This window comes from Nilaparvata lugens, chromosome 13, assembly GCF_014356525.2.
Source record: "Nilaparvata lugens isolate BPH chromosome 13, ASM1435652v1, whole genome shotgun sequence".
NCBI lineage: Eukaryota > Metazoa > Arthropoda > Insecta > Hemiptera > Delphacidae > Nilaparvata > Nilaparvata lugens.
This window is the reverse complement of record NC_052516.1, coordinates 18,979,726-19,005,874: the sequence shown is the minus strand read 5'-3', so window position 1 is coordinate 19,005,874 and position 26,149 is coordinate 18,979,726. Positions and strand designations below refer to the sequence as shown.

Genomic DNA, 26,149 nt, shown 5'->3' with positions numbered 1-26,149 from the left:
TCATCTAAAATACATTCATTGACTGGCCTAATCTGCAGTTTTATTTCCGTTTTGTTTTAAACTTATTATGCATACATTCTATTCTTCTACAGTTGAACGAATGAATGAAAAATGTCTACCAATTTCATATTACATCTTTCTTCATGAATGTATGTAATGTTTTCTTTCAGGAAGAAAATAATTGGCTTTGCGGTAAAGGTTACTGGTATAAATCATACTCAGCATTGCACTACATGGACAAACCAAAAACCGAATTTGAGTTGTATGCTCTATCAAAACTGCACGCGTTGTTTCTGCTTCCTCCTCTTTGGTGAGTACACTAATTGAATAAAAATACTATAGTGAGGTCCACGTTATAATGGCAGTGTTTGTTTAGCAACGGTATTGCTATCCTTGTCTATCATTCAACAAAGCGGATATCACTATCTCTTTCTTGCTTTACTCTGTTGTCAGATCGTCTTTTAACAATGTAGAATTAATAATGAATTAACAAAATATTCCATCCTGTAGCTGAATACAGGTTTATTGATGTAATATTAACTGTTCATTCTCGTTTAAAATAATCAATTATACTTTATTAAGCAAGAACTTATATTCTTCAATAATTTCATAATGAATTTACATAATTAAGATGAAATATTTTGTTAATTCATTATTAATTCTACATTGTTAAAAGACGATCGGACTACAGAGTAAGGCGAGAAAGAGATAGTGTTATCCGCTTTGTTGAATGATAGACAAGGATAGCAATACCGTTGCTAAACAAACACTGCCATTATAACATGGACCTCACTATATGTGATAAATAATATGATGAGTTATACTTTAACACATAATGCAATTTCTACACATGATTGTACTCTGAATGGATAAATAATCAATTGGAATTCAAGAATGGGAGAGAAATTAAAATTGTCAACGTTAGAAATCCTCTTTGAATTCAAGAATTCTTTTTTCCACTTCATGTTGTAATGTATTTGTTTGTAGTGCACCTTGTCATGAATATTGATTAATTAATTATTTATAATTTAAAATGTATGTTTTAATTTCACTTTATGTTCAACGTACAGGCTAGAGAACTTTAAAAAGTTTTATTTACCTACTTACTACTCTGAACCAATCCTCGAAGTAAAAAATCGGTCCACATTCCATGTCATCTAAAATACATTCATTGACTTTTCCTACAGTTACGTTGAAAAGTGGCCATTGCTGCACTGATTACAGAACGCAAAGAATCACTTTTCCGCTCTAGTGCGGGAAAAATTTTTCTGCACTCCAGATTTGCAACATGGCAACGCAAAATACTTAGTAGGTTATATGGAGCAACAGTGCAGCAAAATCAAAATGAAGTTGGTAACAGTGACTGCTGTGGCTGCTATAGTGAGCAGAGGTGCAACGAAGCACAACGCGCTAATTATTACATTATATATTATAACCAAGGACAACGAGGACTTTAGGATTTTAGGATTAAGGTTTTTATCAATAATAAAATTACACAGAAAAACATTTGATGCATTTCAGGCAATTTTACCCATAATTACCCACTTTTCATATTCAATGATAACTGTAGGAAAAACTTAATGTGAAATACGTGCGCAAAGTTCCTCTGCTGCACTCAAGAAATCATTCCGCCCTCGCCTACGGCTCGGGCGTAAACGTTTCTTTCGGTGCAGCAAACTGTCACTTTGCGCACTAGTTGCACAAATAACTATTCCTAATCTGCAGTTTAATTTTCGTTTTGTTTTAAACTTATTATGTATACATTCTATTCTTCTACAGTTGAACGATTGAATGGAAAATTTCTACCAATTTCATATAATATCTTTCTTTATAAAAATGTATGTAGTGTTTTCTTTCAGGAAGAAAATAATTGGCTTTGCGGTAAAGGTTACTGGTATAAATCATACTCAGCATTGCACTACATGGACAAACCAAAAACCGAATTTGAGTTGTATGCTCTATCAAAACTGCACGCCTTGTTTCTGCTTCCTCCTCTATGGTGAGTACCCTAATTGAATAAAGATACTATAGTGATGTCCACGTTATAATGGCAGTGTTTGATTAGCATTATTTATAATTTAATGTATTTGTTTGTGATGAATATGGATTAATCAATTAATTATTTATTTAATTTTTTAGTGAAGCTGAATATTTCCAATATGGCGGCCCAGTGATTAGATGGATGTATATTATTGTGTTGATCTCCATCCTGCTCTTCTCCTACCTGTTTGTGGTTCCTCTCCTGTCAAGACGTATTTTCAAGAACGATTACATGTGGATATCATTCTCGATGATGCGATATAAAGTTATTAAAAGTCTGGTAAGTGAAGTCTACAGATTATTCCAGATACAGATGACAGTTTATTACATATTACAGAGTTTTACAGACTAATGCAGATAATAGATGAATAAACAGATGACAAATTAATAAAATAAATGATGACAGATGAATAAACAGATGACAGTTTATTACACATTACAGAAATGCAGATAATACATTCTGTATTAATTAGCTTAATTTAGGTTTTCTGTCTTCATCACAGTCGATAGACTGTCAAAAAAGTGATCAGACCTATGGTGCTCTGGGGTAACAATACTTTATTATGAAAACTTGAAGTAACTTGATACTTGATACTGATTGAGATATTGAATTTAGTTGGTTTAATGACTACTCTATATGCTTCCTCATCTGAGCTTAGACCTTCTTTCCTATTTCAAATGTAAGTTTTTAAAATAAAGATGCTTCCCATGCTATTTAAATGGAGTCACTTTTACGCTCTAGGTAGTTTTTCTGTTTTTTTTCCCGAGAGCAAAAAAGAGACACTTTAGTATTATGTTTCAGGGAGTAAAGTAGGGTCTTTAGACAGTAGGAGGAGGAAAAATCGATTTTTTGAACAGAAAAAAATAGATTTTTTTGTTTTTTGAAAAAAATTGATTTTTATTTGCCACCTCTATTGTCTCCAGTGGCTCAGTGTGGATCATCACATCTACTTATTAACGTTTGTTTCCTTTTCAGACAGAAATGAAGTTCACCGACATCCCTACTGGCAAGGTGGATCAATTCTTCAGCTATGCGTGGCGCAAACGTCGCGCACTCTTGGTTGAAGGCGGTGTCACACAGGTCGTGGCCCCTGAGTTGTGGTTGAGTGTGCACCATGACATCTACCAGCCTGCGTTTGCGCATAGTCAGCTGTTTGCCGGGGAGGACCACTGCTACCTGCGATCGCTCGCCTGTCGCATGCAGAGTGTGCTGCTGATGGAGGGTGACGTCATACTTAGGAAACAGGAGTTGGCGGCTAGGATGATCTATGTGGTCGAGGGCAGTATTCAGGTCAGATCTCTAGAAAATCAACAATCTTCAACATATTTTTGCTTGAATAAAAGTCAAAATGCCTGATTAGTAATTTGGAGGTATCGGGTTCGATTCCCGGGATGGCAAATAATAGCTCTCATTGAATTTCCTTCTAGCTGTGATCACCCTGTGGTCAATATTTCCAGTAGCAGAAAACTTCGGGGTGGTTTACAGCATCTAACTTTGGATTTTTGTTTTATGAAATTGAATCTTGAATTTCTTTATCCATTACGAACATCTTTTATGTTTCATCAAGTTCTAACACTAGAATAAAGACTTGCAGACTGAATTAATTGTAAAAAATATGAAAGTATTTACTCATTGACTTTCGAATCGCTGACATTATCAACAGTCCCTTGCGATTCGAAAGCATTCTCTAGTCATTGAGTAAATATTTTCATGCTTTCACCATGAATTTAGTAATTCTGAAAGTCGTTTTAGTGTTAAAACTTGATTATGATAATTATTTATTTATTAGTAGTCTATTTGATCAAATGCAACTTCTCATTAATTTCATCTGTTGAGGAAGACTAATATATTGTATTCAATAGCGATATAAATTAATTATATTTTCTCAATCAAAATTTCACTGGGGTGGAGAAAATTAGTCAAATATTAATCTCTTTTCTGTATAGGGCTACTTGAAATATAAATATAAAGAAAATAAAAATCTCAGTACCCTTTTATATTTAATCAAATATTGTATATAAGCTCTCAATTTTCCCTGGTATTAGAGAGAGCAGCATTTATAAAAGTAAATTCGTATGACATTAATTTATTGGTGGGGAGTCCCTTGCGGAAAGGTTCCACCTTTCCTGAATATATCATTTGTGCCGTCAATGGGCCTCACGACTGTCATACTTCAGCCGGGACCGACACTTTAACGTGCCCATCCGATTATACGGAAGTGATGTGGCTGAAAACTTTTGTTCACATTTGGTTTTTAACCCGGGACCTCTAGGCTGATACGCAAGCACTTTACCCACTAGACCACGGATCAACCCGTGATTTATAAGCATTTATAAATTTGCTTTTCAAAAGGTAGAAAATTGTTAATTTTTATAATTGCGACGGGTAACGGTTTAAAGAAGTTTAATTCTAGACCCCAAATGATTATTGAAAACAGGTATTGTAAGATTTAAGAGTTTCAACACATTGAAGTATATTTCAATATTTAAAGGTCCAATTTTCATTTTCCATTTATTAGATAGCTTCATAGAGAAGATATAGCTATCTCATTCTATCTTTCCCCTATGATTAGACAATTCTCACTGAGTCTAATGAGACCCATAGTGATACGAAACAAAATAGCACTGTACATCAGTAAACATGACGTGTTTGTGTTTTGCATTGTGTTCTGATTGGAACGTTTTTATTCATCAAAATTGTTTGCTTGCTTGCAGATTCTGACAACCGAAGACGATACAACCCCTCAAATGGTGCTGGGAGCTGGGACGGTGATCGGCGAGACCTCTCTTTTAATCAGCTACTTCTCCAAGTGCTACATCTGCTGCCACTCCATGACTTGCGAAATTCATGTGCTCGACAAATTAGATTTCATTGAGATAAGTTGCAGGTTAGTAGTGGTTTCATTTTTTTGTAACTAAATCAATCAATTAATTCACAAAATTCAATCAAATTTAAATTCAATTAAAATTATTTCAATCAATTCATTTATTTCACAAACAAACATAATACAAAATAACAAAGAAAAATAAAAAACATTATAAAATTTTTTAACTAATTGGATTTCATTGAGATCAGTTTGTAGGTTAGTGGATTAATTTTTTTCTTGTAACGCTTTGGGTTGTAAAGACCCAATTGAGTTGTAACAAATTGGATCAGCTGCAGGTTAGTGGTTTCATCTCTTGTAACGATTTGATTGAGTTGTAACGAAATTTGTAATGAATTGGATTTTATTGAGATAATGTTGTAGGTAGGCTAGTGGCTTCATTTTTCTGTAACAATTGATTGAATTATCCAGTCAAGTAGAGTTTAGGGAGGAAATCTAAACAACTTTAAAATTGTTTGTTTTATTCTAATTTATATTTTTAGATTGTGATTTGGTGTGGAAATTGAAATGGACATAATATTTGTTGGAACTTATATTTATAATAGGTGTAGCCTATAATATTTGGACAATTTGAAAGTACATTAGGAAATTGAATAAGTTTTGGGCAATAGCCTGTTTTTTCTTTTCCGATCGTTGTATTGTTTTTGCTAACCTAATAAATAAAAAAACTTGAATCAGTGAAGTGTAATATTTTGTTAGACTGTTTTGTATTCGTGTGCAAATTATCCTTTTCTATTAGCTTAATGATATAATCATATTGTAGAATTTACTACTTAATAGAGTTGTACAGTATATTGAGTATTAATTACTATAATATATATGTTATCTGTTATTTATTTTATCTATAATCATTGTCAATTTAATATTCTTACTAACCAAGCCTCAGTCACTCTTCAACACCTTGCCAGGAAATATACGGGATTCCCAGTGACTTGTGTCATTCAGGACTTTAGTGAGGTCCACATTATAATGGCAGTGGAGGAAGATAGGAAAAAAGTTGCCCATTCCCTGCCTTGCCACTGCGTTGTAGAGAAAAGCTGATACCTGGGTTATCTGAAACTATATAGAAACTATTCGTGTTTTATAAAATAGAATAACAAGGTTACAATTGTTTTTCTTTAATAATTATTATTAAACGAGAATCCAAATTAAATGCTGTAATTCACCCCGAAGACTTCTGCTACTGCAAATATTGACAACAGGGTAAACAGCAAGATGGAAAATGAGCGCTGCTATCCAGAGATTGTCAGTTTGGTGTAAGGGTAAGCATTCCTGACCGGCAATTAGGAGGTACTGTGTTCGATTCCCGGGCTGACAAATAATTTTTGAACAGTAGCGCTCATCGAATTTCCATCTAGCTGTTTTCCCTGTTGTCAATATTTGCGGTAGCAGAAGTCTTAGGGGTGAATTACAGCATTTAATTTGGATTTTCGTTTAATAATAATAATTCATTCATTAGCATTTGAATAATTGCAATATCTCAGTAATTTCCATCTGTTCACTGAAATTCCTTGAAAACAGTATTGAAAGTTTTCTAATTCAAGATTCCTATTCCATTATGATAAATAACATATATTAATCTGAATTTGGGTGAGCAATGTTGTAGAGGTTGCCTGTTTCCCCTCTTCCAATATCATTTTAATAAGTGATTCTGTTCAAATAGATAAATAAATAAGCCATAAATATTATATTTAAAGGGCTACTTGAATAATAGGGTTATAAGTGCTCAAAACTAGACGTGTTTTATACAATATAACAAGCTACAGATGGAAATTACTGATATATTGCAATTATTCAAATGCTAATGAATTAATTATATTATTAAACGAAAATCCAAATTAAATGCTGTAATTCACCCCGAAGACTTCTTCTACTGCAAATATTGACAACAGGGTAAACAGCTAGATGGAAATTCGATGAGCGCCACTATTCAAATATTATTTGTCAGCCCGGGAATCGAACCCAGTACCTCCTAATTGCCGGTCAGGAATGCTTACTCTTACACAAAACTGACAATCTCAGGATAGAAGTACTCATTTTATACGAATCCATAGCGGCCAGCCAGTCCAATTCTATTCTTTAGCATTTGAATAATTGCAATATATCAGTAATTTCCATCTGTAGACTGGCTGGTCGCTATGGCTTCGTATAAAATGAGCGCTGCTATCCAGAGATTGTCAGTTTGGTGTAAGGGTAAGCATTCCTGACCGGCAATTAGGAGGTACTGGGTTCGATTCCCGTGCTGACAAAGAATTTTTGAACAGTAGCGCTCATCGAATTTCCATCTAGCTGTTTTCCCTGTTGTCAATATTTGCGGTAGCAGAAGTCTTCGAGGTGAATTACAGCATTTAATTTGGATTTTCGTTTAATAATGATAATTAATTCATTAGCATTTGAATAATTGCAATATCTCAGTAATTTCCATCTGTTCACTGAAATTCCTTGAAAACAGTATTGAAAGTTTTCTAATTCAAGATTCCTATTCCATTATGATAAATAACTTATATTAATCTGAATTTGGGAGAGCAATGTTGTAGGGTTTGCCTGTTCCTTTGCCTTTCAATATAATTTTAATGAGTAATTTTGTTCAAATGGATAAATAAATAAGCCATAAAGTATATTTAAAGGGCTTCTTGAATAGTAGGTTTATAGGGTCAATCAATCAAATTTCATTTATTCAAGTTGTTGCATATAAAAGACAAGCTTCACAACATTGAATCGGGTTTTTTTACACTTGGGTTTATTTAGTTTTACCTTTTTCAACATTTTTTTTACAAATGGTTTATTTTTACACTTGAGAATGACATAAGTGCTCAAAACTAGACGTGTTTTATAAAATATAACAAGGTTACGAAACTAGTGATTTTTTGTGATTGAATAAATAAATATTTATTCCTCATTCCGACTCTTCCAGATTCAAGCGCAACTTCCAAGAAGCGATGAAAACGGTGAAACAGCGCTACCAAAACGCAAAGTTGCTGGATCGACTGAACGGCATGATTAAAGCCAAAGTGAAGAAATCGCTGCGACTCGAAGAGCAGCTGGTGACTTCGACCGATTGGCTCAAATTCAAGATGCAGCTGAACCACGACTCGGAGGCTAGTGCTAAGAGTGAGGAATACGCCATCAGTGGACTCGAGAATTGGTATATTCATGCCAGTCACACGCTCAGCTTTCTAGGACAGCTTGCTGTGCCGCAGGTATGGGATCAGTAGTAAATTTTCATTCATACTTTTAATTTATTTATTAACAAAAACACAGTCAAATCTTGAACAAAAGTTGCATAAGAATATATTTTTCCTTTTTGTGTAGTTGAGAAGTTGATATTGTGGTAGCCTAATTAATCATATTAAATAAATAAATAATAATAATAATATCGTGTGACCTGGATGGCTCAGGTCTGGTGTCAGAGTTTTCAGGTCGCAACTGATCAATTTCAGGGCCTCTGACATGACTTAACGACTGCATTTGTAGGCTGCCGGGACCGACAGCTTAACATGTCCATTCGAAACACGGGAGTGGCCGGAGATAAATATCTTGCCCGGGCCGGGATTTGAACCCGGGCCTCTGAATCATAAAGCCAGCCATCTGATCCACTCGACTACGGCCACTCTATCATATTAAATAAAAAGACTAAGAAATTGTCTCAAAAACCACAGATTTCTTTGAAAGTTAAAAAGACCGTTTTCGGTTGTTACACCATTGTCAATCTCCGATAAACTAAAACTAAATACAAGCGCAGCAGAATTTATACTATTAGGAGAGTACTGCTATTGGTCAAGGGCATGAACTCCTGCCATTGGCCCAGTTAGACAGTCTCCTCCCACTTAACGGTATAACAGAAACGTCACAAAATGGCGTTTTAAGCAACTGACTCGCCATGATAACAGAATTGACTTTCAGTACAAAATAAAAACCAAGAAAACAAGAAAAAATAAATGAAATGTTTTATTGGCAGAAATATAAAATTACAACATCTTAGAAATACAAAATAAAATTCGATGCCAATTGAGTATTTGCATCTCGAGGTACTAGACCTGTTTGAAATGGTGATATAAAATTTATTAAAAAACTAGCGCTAAATGTAGTTACTGAGATAATAAAACAAATATATAAATAGAAAAACTATCGACTAATGTTGATGCAATTGTATGCTAACAATGTTATGATAAAACTAAATTCATAGTGTTGTATTGGTTGAAATGAATCTGGTAATTAAAAATATACTGCGAATTGTCCTTAATTACTCTTGTTATTTCTTAAGTCTCTAGAATATTCAAAGATCTGCCTTTGTTATTAACATACAGAAACTCAACATTCTCCTCAACTGTGAACTTGTGATTATTTGTTATCAAATGTTCTGTAAAGTTCCTACATATTCCATGGTGTAGGTCGTTTATGTTGAAAAATTCAAGCTGATTTTTTTGCCAACTCAAGCCGATTACTGTCTATTATTACTGTTTTGGAGAGTGTTAGATCGGCAAAGTAGTAGAGCCTACCAGCGTCACATAGCTTCACGAAAAAGACTATGACTATCGGCTTCAGTTGACAGTGAAATTTGGAACATAAACGCCTTATACCATGGAATATCTTCTCAATATGATATATTTTCTCCATGGTCAAATCAGTGATTGGGGGAGAAACAACAGGATTACTCCAAAACTGTTTCTCTACCGAATTTTTATGGGTAATACAGTCCAAATGAAGTTATTATTATTCGTTCTTTATTTAACAAGAAAGTTATGTTACCAGTTCCAATGATTATCAAGAAAATTCAAGTCAAAGAAAAATATTTCCTGCTGGAAACATTGAAAAACATTATAATTAAGTCGGCATTGGCAGAACAATAATAATTACAAAAAATGTGTAGTCAAAATAGAAGGTAGATTTGTCAAACACAAATCAAAATAGAAACTGGTGCAAAAATGTTCACAGTATTTTCTCAATAATTATATTATAGTGAGATCACTTTAGTCAAGCAATGGTTAAATATAGATTCTAGATTGTGAAAATATAGATTCTATATTGTGAAAATATAGATTCATTTTCTTGAAAAATAGGCTGTGTGATAGATTCACTATTATGACTCATGTTGTGGTATTTCTCCACAATGAAGAAAAGGCAAATAAGAAATTTTCAATCACTAATCAGTTTTTAAGAGTTTTATTAAACAGAACCAGGTTTTATAAAAAAATTGCCATAGAGCTACTAGTATCTTTTTTATTTTTGCTCAAAAATATAGATTCAAAAATGAAATAATAATACTATAGTCTATCCAAACATGGAGTACAGTGCTGCTAGATTTCACAGAATCCAGAGAGCCTGTAAGCTAATTGTCTGAAAGAACCAGCGAAAAAGATAGAATCAGCATAAAAACGACAACAGTCTGCTCCTATTGTTATATTTAAATTACATTGTCCAAAGCCCCGTGCTGCAAACTAAGGTTTGCACGGACTATCGTCCATATAGTACACCCCAATTTAGTACAGACCTCGAAATAGTACATTTTTGTGCTGTCTTTTGAGATGTACGATATCGAGGTTCCATTGTATTACTAATATCTTTTTAAACTTTGAGTTGCGTCCTGAATGAAACACTCATTATCATGAGTCTTAGGCTCAACTCACACTTACGCGACTCAAGTCGAGAAGAGACTCTAGTCTCTTCTCGGCGCAGCATATGTTTTCAAATGGTGACACTCAGACCAGTCGAGAGTTGCGTAGTACCATGCATTTTTAATGAAAGTGAGGTTATGTTTTTGAAAGTGATGTTCTATCATTTTAGATAAGACAATAATAAGAATTAGATAGCACAATAATATTCATAATAATTATTATAAAATTTGTTACATGCTAAGAAGTGACAAATTATATTTTCAATAAATTGAGGTTAGAAAATGGAGTAGCATGGAACTGAAGTAGTGAGCAAAAAAAGCGTAAGGTCGAGAGACTGGAGTATCCTCGACTAGAGTCATACGAATTGAGTCGAGGTAGTGTGAGTTGAGCCTTAGATATGTTGATTTGAGTGTTCTACCGTATAATACTATATCATTCAATTGAATTAAGTTATCATCACTAAAGAAATCAATTGTATCTATTTGTTTTGTTTTTTAATTCATGAGAATTTTATTCTATAAATTCATTTCTTCTTTTCTCTAGATTGGATCCGAAAGTGTCGCCGATCCCGTTCTCCTGAAGCTCTCCTTCCCGTTCATCTTCCAGCCCAACTCCCGGGTCCACCAGTTCTGGTACAAACTTATCTTCCTGTCCGTCTGTTTCCTGGCCATCTACCTGCCCTACTCCTTCAGTTTCTCCTGTTCCTACACGCCCTTCATGCGCTACTACCCCGTCATTTATCTCATCATTTATATGCTCGACATTCTTCTGCAGGTGTCCACCAGTGTCCAAACTAAACGCGGCATGTCGATTGAGATAAGTGAGATCATTTATCACCTCATACAGCAGCCGTTGTTTGTCATCGATCTGGTGTCCACACTTCCGCTGTTTTTGTTCTCGTATGTGATCATGGACGAGCATGAAAACCTGAGGCCTTTAACACAGGTGAACCAGTTGTTCAAAATCTACATGATAGAGTTGTTCCTGGAGCAGAAATGGATCATACAAACCGAGTACCAATTCTACTGGCGGAGATTAATCAAGTATGTTGTCTACTTTGCTTACTTACTTTACATCACAACTTGTCTCCTTTTTGCTATGCTCTGTGCCAACGATTACACCTGTCTTTCCAGTGAAGTTTTCATAAACACCGAAGGTGAACCTCACAGTGGACTCTTCTCCCATCAACTGCTCATCCTAGGCCTCTACAAAACAAGCTCCTACTATTTTGGAACAATTTCGTTGTCCGTGATGGAAGAGGTGCATCTGAAAGAACTGATCCCCTACGCTTTGATACGGTTTGTCAGTTATTTCATGAATATCTACATCCTGAGTAGTTTGATCTCCATCAAAGCTTTCAGTAAGGAGGAACAGTTCAAGTTCAACGAGAATGTGAAATCATTGCTGATGATGACAAAGGATACTCCAAGAATGTCTCAGGTGACAACACACTTCCAACATAGTTCTGAGTACAAACTGTACAAGTACGCGTATTTCTTGAGGCATGAAGTGTTCCTACCCGGTATGCCGTCCTCGTTGGGCATGATTCTCAAAAGTAACGTCTTCATGAAAGTCATCATGGAACACCCTATATTTCTAGAAATGCCGCGTGATCTGGTTATGAGGCTTGCCAACCATTTTCAACTGATGACTATACCTAGTAACCAGGTGATAGTGAAGCAATTCCACCCACCAAAATGCATGTATTTTATCATAAACGGAGTTTTAAAAGCATTCGAAGATGGGGTGGAGGTTAAGAAACGGTTGAGACCTGGTCATGGAGTAGGGGTACTGGAGGTTTGTTTCAATTTACCTTACATGCGTTCCATTATCTGTGAGACGGATGCTGAGGTTATAGTGTTGGATCGACAGAAATTCAAACGGTATGTATCCAACAATCACCAAGGCACTGAACCTATCAAATACATGATGGAGTTGTACAGAGACATGATTGCTAAGGAGAACAAGGAACGCGCAGATACTCATCAACCAGTCATTGATTTTTTGTCGGAGAAATCTGTATTTCTCGACTCTGTTCACCTTTACCAACCTTCTTTTCTACATTTCAGTATAACACGTAACATTCCCAACATGTTTAGACGTATTGTGAGCCTGGTGCGTACCAACACATCCTTTCACCCACATTCTGAGTTTGTTTATAAACTGCAGTTTTTCCACGCTGCTCTAGCTATTTCCGCGTTCATTTTCTACCCCTTACAACCAGTGCTGGTCAATTGTTATATGCCTGAAATCACAGTAATCAATTTGGTTCTGATAGGTTTGAATGTCCTCCTAATTTACCTACAATCCTGTATAGCGTTCTACGATCCCGTCACTGGTATACTAGTTACCAGGCGAGGTAAGGCTTTGAGACACTATTTAGAACACAGTATGTGTCTTGATATTTTCACGATTATACCTTTCGAATTCCTGCCCATATCCGACAAACAAATCGTACGTCTCCTTCTAACTTACAACCGTCTACTACAGATTTACCGCTTTGTGAAAGGCATGAACTATTTGGAGAGAAAATACAAACGGTACCAGGTGATTTTGACTTTCATACAGTTCATTGTGATATTGTGTCTGATTTTGAATGCTTTGAGTTCGTTGGTGTTGGTATCTAGTTGTGAGTTGAGGGAGAATATAAATCTTGACAATCCGCTGTTTTCAAGTTGTCTGAAATGTGATGCAGATACTTTGATCAGTTCAGTGGCGCGCTCTGTGGAATGGGGAGGGAAACCATTGTTGATTACCAGTTTTGAAGCGTATCTATATTCGGCCTACTTTGCAATCACTACGATTATGTGTAATGCTTTACAGAACCTTGTGGCACACAACCCTACTGAGGTTTTAACATCAGCTTTTGGCCCAGTTTTTGGCTTGTTTCTGTTTCTACTGTACACATCAGTTTTTGTGAATACAGTGTTGGATATAAATCACGCTGAATATCAGTATTGTATAAAGGTTGAAAGGTTGTTGCATTTTTATAACACTCTAGAAGTACCCGAGGATATTAAAAAAATGACAAAATCGTACTTGTCCTCAATGTGGAATTTTAATAGGAGTCTGAATTTGATTAACATCTTGAAACCGTTGAATAGCTGTTCCAGAACAGACATTTTGTTTCAAGTATTCGTTCAAAATTTGTTGAAGAATAACATACTTCACGAACATGCCCCCTACATGTTTTTCGATAAACTTTTCGACAACGTTAGTATCAGATACTTTTCCTTCAAATGTTACATAATACTCAGTGGGGATATTATCAACGAGCTTTATTTCGTAACGAAAGGGTATGTGCATATTTTTGATTCGCAGAAGAGTTATGTGGGGACAGTCGGTCCAGGGTCTATCTTTGGGACCATTGGGCAGCTTTCGTGGTGTCATCAGAGGTTCTCCTTCGTGGCAGCCTCCTTTGTAGAGACACTTGTAATTTCGTCACTGGATCTGCACAGGAAAGTTCTGTTACATATTCCCAAGCTAAAGAAGTTTTTCACGGAGGAACGAAAATTTGATATGTTGGTTGAGGCTACTGACCGAAATTCCCAAGAACAACCATCTAAACATCGGGGATCACCTCCGCTCAAACCTACCTCCCGGTTCAGCCCCAAAAAGGCCAAAAACTACACTCATAAATTCCTGCATTCCAACATATCTTTCCACGATTTCACCCCACCACACATCATCCAAAGTCCACCTAAAACGGTTCTATTAATTTGGACAGAATTCTTTGTTTTCCTTTGCACTCTATCCTGCAGTCTCACTGTCTACTGTTTGACAACATATGATAACTCCTACATGTTTTATTGTACCTACTATGCGATAGATTTTCTGAAAATTATCAACATATTTTTCAGACAACAGAAAATCAGTCCCCATGTGAAATCGAATCTACCCATTGTGAAAAACCGGAATTTCAGTATTCTATTCGATATATTCATCAGTTTCCCTGTAGATTCGTTTTTTCTCCTGATTGGTGTGGATAATTTCTTGATCTACATACTGAAGATCAACCGTTTATTCGCTCTATTGTACGTTCGGTATCATTGGATGAAAACTTGTAAACGATCTATGAAAGATATCTTGGCGAAAAAACATTCTAAATTTATTTTTGCTATAGTTCTTCTAAATTTGGCAGGCTTATTTATAGTTTCGTTATCGGCGTTATTGTACTGTTTGTGGGCTGATCAGGAGAAATACGTGGATGTTGGAGACAACCTTTTCAAACAGATTCACTTTCTGAAATGCGTCGCCTTTATTATAGGTATACACCTCCCCCACAATATCAAAACTGCGTCCATGTTTCCCAAGACTAAGTACATGTTAATTTTTAACGTTGTGTACAAACTGTTGTCCCCATTTATTTTCGCTGTATTTCTAGGTTATGTGTATGTTTGCATATGTAGGTCACGGTTTTGTTACCCTGATTTTTTGAGGAGGAGCACGACTTTCTTGAGGTTCATGAGGAATCAGCGGGTCGCCTATCGGTTTTTCTCCAAAGTCAACCATACTTTCGAGAACAATTGGTACAAATTCCAAGATAGTCCCGTACCGGAGTTGTTTTTCATACTGCCCTACCACATTCAAGCGGCTGTTAGGAACCATGCGTTCGGGGAACACGTGTACTTTAATATTGTGTTTTACGGATGTAACAGCGATTTTTTGAGACAGGTTATCGGGTGTTTGAAAGTGTTATGGTTGCAGCCGGGTGATAAAATTGTCAAAATTTTCTCCCGTAACGGTTGCATGTATTTTGTGGTGGATGGGATAGTAGTGATGAACAATTCGAACGCAGTAACTGTTGAGATTCTAGAGCCTTGGGACTCTTTTGGGATGGCGCAAGGGATTGATCCTACTGTGGGACATGCATTCAACTACATTGCACATTCCAACTGTTGCATAGCCTACTTGGACTACAACGACTGGAGTCATTTGGGCGATTTCCACCCGGAAAGCATGAAGTTGATACGGGAGAGGATAGACGAAATCAATGTCAAAATAGAGGATCAGTATGGTACTAGTCGATTTGTTTGATGGTTTCATTGTTGTAATAAAATCTGTGTTTCAAATATTGACTTCCTAATCATTTTATTTGACACTTGATAGTGGCATAATGGCTGATCCATGTCGTGTCTACAAAAATATAAGTGAAAGGGCACTAGTGCATTTAAGAATTAAAATCTAATTTAATGGAAATGAATAAATAAATTATTTTATAATTAATAATAATAATATTCATATGGCTTTTATTGGTGGGGAGTTCCTGACGGAAGTTCCACCTCGCCTGAATATATCTTTTAAGCTGTCAATGGGCCTCAGGACTGTCATACTTTAGGCGGGACCGACAGTTTAACGTGCTCATCCGATAACACGGGAGTGACCCTGTTCAAAAACTTTTGCTTTTGGTGATAAGCGGGTTTGAACCGGTGATCTCAAGGCTGCTACACAAGCACCCTATTCACTAGAACACGGATCACTCATTTTATAATTGAAGTAAATTTACAGTTAAATGGTATCTTCTGAAAATATTGAGTGGCCTAACCGTATATTGTATTCCTAATATATTCAACATTTTCTATTCCAGTATTTAGTATTTCAAAGAATGTATCTATTCTATTTCAGTTTACTTTTTAAATTTATCAGTATCTATTATATTAACATTTGGGGTTTTTAAAAACTTCAATCAACCTATTTTATTTAAGCTTGAACTATATAAGCGAAATCTTCAGAATACATGGCCTCTTATGGGGCTCGTATAGTTTTCCTCATAAGAGACCATGCATCATGTAAACGAGCTAAAAATCCGTCTATTACGCTGGTATAGTTGGGACCTTGGATCACTATCAAAGGATTCCAGTATTCATTCTATGAAAAGATCTTGATGTGGGCCTACTAGCATACTTCAAAAAGTTGTAAAATCTGGATATAAAAAAAAATCTTCTAGATCTTGATTCTATATCATTTTTTGTAGATGATTTCCACAAATGGCAATCAAGTTTGATCATTTTACGACTGATCTCAGGTTAAGTTAAGCTAAGCATCGTGTTCAGTATTATTTCCAATATCAGCTCAAACAATAGCCTATTTTTTATTATTTCTCATTTAAAATCAATAATAGTCCAGTCAACAGTATCCTATAAGGAAAACATTCCAATCTTCATTTATGTAATATTTCTGCAGTATTGAACATCTCAAATTATAAAGGATAACTTTTAATTATATTTCTTCTAGGTGTTTACCGGAATTTGAATTACCCTATTGGTAAATAATTACTGATCTCCATGAAACACTTTTTTTCACTTTTACAATAGTAGGCTATCATCTAATCAAATCCATTTATTGCCAACGACAAGTATAAAACAAGTATAGGCCACGTCATAAAAATCACAATCATTGTTATACATGTACATAATATAACAATTTCATCACAATTTAAAAATTATTCATATCTATTAAAGCTAAAATATTCATTCAGATTGTAAAAGCAGTTTCTAATTAGAAAATCTCTAACTCTTAATTTAAAATCTTCCACAGCCAAAAGTCTCTAATGTTTAATGGTAATAATTGGTTAAAGTATCTAATTGCACACATGACTGGATTTGTACCGACAATATTCATTTCTCAGGTTCAATTTACTTCTGGTATTGTGGGAATGAATTTCAGAATGACTAGAAAAGGACATAACATTGGTTTTCACGGACAATAAACATTGAAATATAAAAATACAGGGTAAACACATAATTCTAAGCTTAATGAAAAGAGGTTTGTAATACGTAAGGGGTGGAAATTTACATATATTTCTTATTGCCCTCTTTTGTAAAATAAACAAAGAATTAGCATCTTTGTAGTTTCCCCATAATATCGTACCGTAGGAAAGATGTGAGTGTACATAGCTATATTAAACAGTTATTAGGATTTTTTGATACACAATAAAAAAAATATAATTACTGTTTACTATAGCTAATGTAAAAACACGGCTAGTAATATAATATTCCCAGGATTGAAGTAGGAATTCCCAATCAATTTTTCCGCGATAAATGCATTTAAATCTTCAACTTGGTGCCAACCTAATATAGTCATTAAAAAGAAGGTAGATAGATAGTTATATATATTCTTATAGATACTGAAGCTGCGAATTATACTTTATGGAAACATATTATGGTGTGCTTCAATCGCACTCTTAACTTTTATTTATTATTTTTACAAGAAAGCACAAAAATTGAAAATCTTGGTATACATAAGAAATGGCCAATTTCTATATTCAAAGCTATGTATCTCGGTAAACCCTTATTATAAAAATTATTACATGATCTTGAAATGTACAATAGAATTTTCTATTTCATCTGCTGTAAACAATTCATGAAAAAATATGTTCGTAAAGTGAGATTTGATTGTTGAAAAAAATCCGGAATGAGTGGATATTTTTCTCATATTAACGGTTTTGGCAGTTCTATGATAGATATCAATACTGAAATCAGTATAAAATGTTCTTGGTATAGAATGTTATGTACACTCTCATCTTTCCTGTGGTACTGTATTATGGGGGAAACTACAATGATGCTAATTCTTTGTTTATTTTACAAAAGAGGGCAATAAGAAATATATGTAAAGTTCCACCCCTTACGCATTGCAAACCTCTTTTCATCAAGATTAGAATTACTTTCAACTAACCTGTTAAGTATGTGTCTGTGTTGTCACTCAGACTTTACAAGTAAGTTAGAAGTACTATTGTAAAAAAGAAAAAATGTTTCGTCACGAATATAATTTTTGTTCAGTATTTATGATTTCGTAGATTTGAGCAACAGTTTTCTTTGTTTTATTGCTATATTTAGAGGCGACGCCTCCAGAAAAAAGGCACTTAAATGTCAAGAGCATGAGCATGTGTGACTCTTATGAGTCATATCACATTCTCCAGACATCAGACGATAGGATGACTCAAAGAATCAGGTGATTCTGAGTAGACCAGTGAATCATTCCAGGAGAGAGAACGAGATATTGAGCGGTAGAGAGAGAAAAAGAGAGAGAAAGTAATACTGTGAATGTGTACGATAAAGATTGAGAAGGAGAGATTGATTACGAAAGAGAGAGAAAGAGAGAGAGAGAGAGAGAGAGAGTGAGTGAGTGAGAGATGATTGATTGATTTATTTGTTACATGCTAGGTCTTGAAAAACCTAGAGAGAGATAGAGAGAGTGAAAGGGTGAGAGAATTAAAGAGTGATAGGGAATCATTGATTAGGAAGGAGATTGAGGTAAGAGAGAGAGAGAGAGAGAGAGACTGAGGGAGTGAAAGGTTGAGAGGAAAAGAGTGAGAAAGTAATAAATACTGTACTCACTATGAATATTTACAATAAAGATTGTGGGGGAAAGAATGATTAACAGAGTTAGCAAGAAGTAAGGTTAATAAGAAGAAAATATATATTGAAAAGTGGAAGAGAGAGAGAAAAAAAATGAGAATTTACCTGGAAGAATGAGAAAGGAATAATGATCAAGAGAGTGAGCGAGAGAAAAATGTTTCTATTTCTTTAAGTTGAAGAGAGAGATAGAGATTGAAAGGAAAAGAGTTGAACAATAATTGTTGCAGAATAAGAGAGACAGAGACAGAATAATAGAGAATATGTTCGGAGAAGTATTACTTTATCATCTCTTCTATTTTTTCATCATCTGTCTTTATCTAAATTGAGTGAAAATTGTGGTACATAATAGAATGCAGTAGGTTGTCTACCTCTTCCATACATGTTTCGATCCATATAACAGGTTACTAACGTCATTAATTGCTTCTTCTTCTTCTTCTTCTTCTTCCTCTTCTTCTTCTTCTTCTTCTTCTTCTTCTTCTTCTTCTTCTTCTTCTTCTTTTTCATTTTCTTCTTCTTCTTCTTTATTTTTTTTCTTGTCTACCTCGATTTTCTTCATTCACTCCATCTTTCATCTACAAACTTTACTCACATTTTGTTGTCTCTCATCTTCCATCGTATTTTTATTTTTCACCTTTTCCTCTGTCTTTTCAAGCTTATCATCAGTCTTTCTTTACTTAGATTCTTATTTACCTTCTTTGTTTCACTCATCCATTTCATAGTTTACTTTTCTCCATAGTTTCTCTTATTATTGTTCCTCTAACTTATATGGTTCTCATTTTTATCTATTTATTCTTTCTTTGACTCTCATCTTTTTCCTCTTCATCTTCTCCTTCGCATCTTATTTTTTCCTCCAATATTGTTTTATACCATTTTCACCTTCTTCTACCTTTTTTCTTCTACTGTTCTTCTCGACTCTTCTTCGACTTTTTTTTCCTGTGCTTCCATCGTACATCTTATCTCTGAATCTCTCAATTACTTTTCATCTCCTTCTTCCATTCACATTAACTTTTCTTTTGACTATTTCTTCTGTTGAATTTTGTTAACTTCTTTATTGAAATCTTCTATTTCTTCCTCTCCATACTTCTCCAGTCCCTCCCCTGTCACCTCCCCTTTTTCCCCATTCTCCTCCTTAATTATCACTAGAGTTTTACTTACCTTTTCATCTCCTCAAATCAATCTTGAATCTTTTATCTCCCCCGCATCATCTTTTCCTTCTCATTTTTTTTCTTCAAATCATTTCCTATCCCAAGCATTTATTTTATTCTTTCTTTTCTTTTTCAACTCCTCCATTATCGTTCTCTTACTTCTTCATCTTTTTCTATCGTCTCCTTTTCATTCTCCTTCTCCACATCATCTTTCCCTCCCTCTTCTTTTCTTCTCTTCAAATCAATCTCCTATCTCTTCTCAATCATCATTTTTTTCTTACTTTTCCTCTCCTCCTTCTTCTCATGAATCACCTTCTACGTATCCTCCTCCTATCTCTTCTCAAACATTCATTTTCGTCCTTGTTTTCTTCTCCTCCTTCTCATCAACTACCTCCTCCATCTCTTTCCTCCCTTTTCTTCCTTCTTTTATTCTCATCCTCATTCACCACCTCCTATATTTCCCACATCTCCTTTTCTTCTCCTTCTCTTCTCCTTCTCGTTCTCCTTCTCTTCTCCTTCTCCTCGTCCTCCACAAACTTCCCCATCACTTCATCTTCTTTTCTTCCTTCTCTTCTACTCCTCCTCTCCCACCAACTCCTCCGTCCTCTACATCTCCTCTTCCTTCTTTTTTTTCTTCACCTCCTCCTCCATCTCTGGTAGAGAGTTACTGGGAAGGATATTTTTAATATTCTTTCCAAAGAATGGACATTGATGTGTCCAAAGCTCCACCAATCTATGTAGATGCATTACAATATAATATTGTATAGTTATTCCAAATTGATTTTTTCATATCATTGTACAGTTCAATAATATTATTTTCATAGTTTATGTTATGTAAATTCATCTAAAACTTTGCTGTATTGTAAGCTATTGTATAAGTGTATAAGCCAGTATATATTGTAATCTACATAAATAAAGTACTCAATCAATCAATCAATCAATCTCTTACACCTCCTTTTCTTCTTCCCCTCCTCCTCCTCTACTACAACCTTCTCAATACCTTGTCTTCTTCTTCTCCTCTTCCACAACCTCCTCCATCTTCTACATCTCCTTTTCTTCCTTCTCCTCCTCTTCCACAACCTTCCCCCATCCTCCACATCTCCTTTTCGTTCTTCTTTTTCTTCTTCTTCTCCTCCTCCTCCTCTTCCACAACCTTCTCAATCTCGTACATCTCCTTCTCTTCCTTCTTTTCCTCTCCACCTCCTACATCTCCTTTTATTCCTCCTTTTCTCTTCTTCGTCATCATCATCTTCCACAACCTTCTCAATCTCGTACATCTCCTTCTCTTCCTTCTTTTTCTCTCCACCTCCTACATCTCCTTTTATTCCTCCTTTTCTCTTCTTCGTCATCATCATCATCATCTTCTGTAACATTTTTGTACAATCTTGCCAGACAGAAGCGTAGGTCTTTAAATTTGACTCAACCTTCCACTCGACGACCTTCTGCTGTGGAATTCACTTCAAACTGTCACCACCTGCCTAAGGGGAAGCGTTGGTGTACTTCATAAGTAATACTAACAGTTCAAAGTAAACCTCACTATATCTGGCCTAAGCGCTGCTTTACTTACGAAATGCAAACCACATCCTAATTGCTTCACAAATATTATAATAACCGTCTTGCATATACATATATTAATTATCATACATATATTGGTTCAGAAATACTATAATTGCCGTCTCGCATATACATATATCACATCAGTCCACGTTATAATGGCAGTGTTTTATTAGCAATGGTATTGCTATCCTTGTCTATCTTTCAACAAAGCTGATAGCGCTATCTCTTTCTCGCTTTGCTCTGTTGCCAGATAATCTTTTAACAATGTAGAATTAATAATTAAGTGAAAAATATTTCATCTTAATTGTGATAATTCATTATGAAATTATTGAAAAATATAATTTATTGCTTAATAAAATATAATTGATTATTTTAAACGAGAATGAACCGTTAATATTACATCAATAAACCTGTATCAGCTACCGTATATAGAAGGCATTGTCAAGACAGAGGATCAGCAACGTTTTTCTCCTTTCTTTCTCCACTGCCATTGTAACGTGGACCTCACTATAGGTGTAGCGCGGCTAATAATTGCTGGTGTCTCATTCATTATATTCACACCTAAATTGAGATTCATTTTAAACGGTCAGAATTGGTTCAATGGGAAGCATTATGAAGCTACTTGGAACAAATGCTGATAGTATTAAGTGAATCTCATAACAGATGGGTGTGTGTGTAAAAGTGGGTTGATGGGGCGAGGTTAGTAATAATAATAGAGTCTGAGGCGTGGAAGTTACTCAAGTTAAATAAGTTAAGTTTTCTCAATTACTTGAAAGTAAAGTAGTTTAAAAAATGTTGGGAGATGATTGTAATGCTTGTACTTGTATGAATGAATATATACAAATAATCAATGAAACTCATGTAAATTTAGCTTTAGTTAATTCATCATTAACGAATTACAGTATTTGATTTTATTCATCAACTATCTGATTCCAGTACAGTCGGCTGTAGAGTTTCATGATAAACCTAATAATCTATACTGTACATATAAAAGCGAAATGGCACTCACTGACTGACTGACTGACTCACTCACTCACTCACTCACTCACTCGCAGAACTAAAAATCTACCGGACCAAAAACGTTCAAATTTTGGTAGGTATGTTCAGTTGGCCCTTTAGAGGCGCACTAAGAAATCTTTTGGCAATATTTTAACTCTAAGGGTGGTTTTTAAGGGTTTAAAGTTCGTCTTCTAGCATGTATATTCTTCTTATTCTCTTAATTATAATTGAAAAATGTCCATACCATATGTTAATATAGAACTATAATCTAGAGAGAGTACCTCTTCGAAACAGTTGTTAAATGGTAACTAAATTAATAATTTTGTCAGGTTGGCATTAAGTTGAGTTGACTTTGTTAGGTTGGCACCAAGTTGAAGATTGAAATGCATTTATCGCGGAAAAATTGATCGGGCACTGCTACTTCAATCAGAGCTATTCCTGGGAATATTATAATACTAGCCGTCAGGCTCGGTTCGCTCGCCATATTCGTTTAGCCAGACGTTTAGTATGGACCCCCGACTGGATCGTTCTAACATATGATAAAAATGCTCAAATGAAAAATGCAGGCGAGCGAAGCGAGCCTGCTGATCTCATTCTTGGACGATCCAGTCGGGGGTCCAGGGGGCGGAGCCTAGACGGATATGGCGAGCGAAGCGAGTTGAATATAAATGAATCGTGTTGACTATAAATGAATAATTATAGAATTTTTGCCACTCAATAATCTGTGAATGAGAACCCCAGAAATCTTATCAACAAGTGAAAGGTTTAAGAAAGCCAGCAATTATTCCTGATTATTAATAACTCTCTTCGTGACATTATTTGTGAAAGGATGATTAGTTCTGTGAAATGATTTCCATGAATTAATAGTCGTATTGGGTTCTACTTTTATTTGTGAAATCTATACGGTACTATAATAAAGGAAAGAAGTGGCAGGATAGGAAACGTACAGGATAGGAAAATTATGTTTGACGCATCATCAAGTCTGAACTACTGGAATGATTCACTTGAAATTTTGCATTATAGATTCTTAATAAATTAATCGAGGATGGTTATAGGCCCATTTTCAATTCTTTAAGATTTCATTTCGTCAAATTTTAAAATGGACTCTTGCGGATCACGGGTTACCTTCTAGCATAGAGAAACAATAGCGTGAGTAGATATCCCATGGTATAGGGCGTTCATGTCGCAACTTTTACTGTTATCTCAAGCCGATAGTCCACGTAGCTCTTTCCCGTGAAGCTTTATGACGCTGGTAGTCTCTCATATTGTGCCGTTCATACACTCTTACCCGGTCAAAACAGTAAAAATAATCTACAGCAATCGGCTTGGGATAACAGTAAAAGTTGCGACATAAACGCCCTATACCATGGGATATCTACTTACGCTATTGTTTCTCTATGCTTCTAGTATGAAATAATTATCAATCCTCTCGTGGAAATATAATTTTTACCCATTTTCTTCAAATCTGTTTTCTACCTTTTTTCTTCCCCACTAATTATGTCATTAATTTATACGTCTATCGTTCCCTTAGATCCATGCTATCCCTTAGTGAGGAGGTAGATATAAAGTTAGAGGGAGAGGTCGATGTAATACAATTACATTTTGTGTTACATTGACATATAGTGAGGTCCACGTTATAATGGCAGTGGATAAAGATAGAAGAATAGCTATGCCGATTCTCTTCATTAATTAATTATATTTCTACACTGTCAAAAACATAATTGGCATCGCAGCGGACCTAGAAAAGGATAGTACCACTGGCTTTGTCGAATTATAGACAAGGTTAGCAAAACCAAAGTTTATTTATTTATTTATTTATTTATACGTGGATACAATAACAAATCATATAAATATGATTGGGAAGGAACAACAGGCTTGGCCCAAAACTATTCCATTCCCAAATTTTGATTACATGTCCAAAAAATAGGTTATGTTTCTTCTGTTAGAAGATCAAGCTCAACTCTCGTCCAATAATAAATATGAGATGCAAATTTCAAATTTAGAAAAATTAAAACACCAAATTATAGTTAAATATTACACTTAATTATCACTGCACATTGTATTAATTAAGTTACTTTATGAATTTTGAAGCCAAAAATACACACAGATTCTCACCAAGAACAGCTGAACATCAGATCAAATACTGTCATTATAACGTGGACCTCACTATACTAACTCTATCTCGACCTCTCCATCTACCTCTATCTCTACCTAACGTTTTGGTAGAGAGTTAGTGGGGAGGATATTTTGGATATTTTTAATATTCTTCCCAAAGAATGGACATTGATATGTCCAAAGCTCCGCCAATTTATGTAGATGCATAACAATATGATTATTATCTATAGTTATTATATTACAAATTGCTTTTTCATATCATATACAGTTCAATAGTTATATTCTTAGTCTATATTATGTAAATTCATCTATAACTTTGCTGTATTGTAAGCTATTGTATATAAGTGTATAAGCCAGTATATATTGTAATCTACATAAATAAAGTACTCAATCAATCAATCAATCAATCGTCCATTTTTCTTCATCACTTCCTCTACTAACCTATGTTCCTCTCCACCAAATCTCTTTATTTCTCTACCATATTATCTTCCACTTGAAAAAATTAAAATAAAAATCTCAGTACCCTTTGTAAATAATTTTATCAAGCCATTTTCAAGTGATTTTCACATTAAATGGATTTAATGTCCGAAACATGTGCCAATCAATACCTCCTCACTATGTGGCTACCCATACCTACCCTTATCAACCCCCTACTCTACACTGGACCATAAAACAATGAATGAACCGGACACTACACTGCCCCTCTCATTCTTAAAACTTTCTTAGAAATCCAGGCCTTGAAAGGCTCATTCACAACTGACAGCTTGAATAGTTTGAGTGACTCAATTATACGTTTCGTAGTATACGATGGCCGTCTTCCTATATCTATAGGTTTCCGATACGTGTATACTACGTCCTTTTCATTCATGGATTGGTCGGTTGGTTCATTAAAACGCGTTGACATGTGAACGGAAATGGATGGCCTATTTTTAGCGAAATTGACTTTTGTCTATGCCTAGCTGTGGGGCTCCTAGGAGAGATCCAATTTAGCAATAGCTTCCTGTTAAATGATTTTCGATGTCATCTGTCATGTGATGTCTAGAATATAGAGTGGTCAGTACTACATAGAGAGTATAATTGATATGATAGAGAGTATATAGTACATACATAGCTCTACACAGAGGATATAGCATAAAGAGAGTACCTTGGTATAATCAAAGGCAAACGAATAATTCTCTCTGGTATCCTATTATATTAAGCAAGCAATTTCTGTATACCTATATTTATATATTTGGTTATTTATATGATAATATATATATGTCCAACGGATCTCGAAAACGGCTCTAACGATTTTCACGTAATTTGAAACTTAGTAGGTTTATGATATAAAAATTCGATTGCACTAGGTCTCATCCCTGGTAAAACTCGCTGAAGGACATGTATTTATTTATTATTTCATCACATTACATCATAATATTGGGAATACTCCCACTTGA

The 26,149-nt window shown here is 35.0% G+C and overlaps 1 protein-coding gene across 1 annotated transcript in view; it reads left to right on the top strand.

Annotated features, from left to right (window-relative positions):
• The window catches only part of LOC111044036 (GTPase-activating protein), a 130,979-nt gene that overhangs the window by 26,409 nt on the left and 78,421 nt on the right, over positions 1-26,149 (top strand). The window contains exons 7-12 of the transcript XR_005572794.1: positions 171-310; positions 2,140-2,320; positions 3,017-3,331; positions 4,756-4,928; positions 7,840-8,125; positions 11,084-11,583. The gene's annotated coding sequence lies outside the window, so the exon portion shown is untranslated. The remainder of the gene's footprint in view (positions 1-170; positions 311-2,139; positions 2,321-3,016; positions 3,332-4,755; positions 4,929-7,839; positions 8,126-11,083; positions 11,584-26,149) is intronic.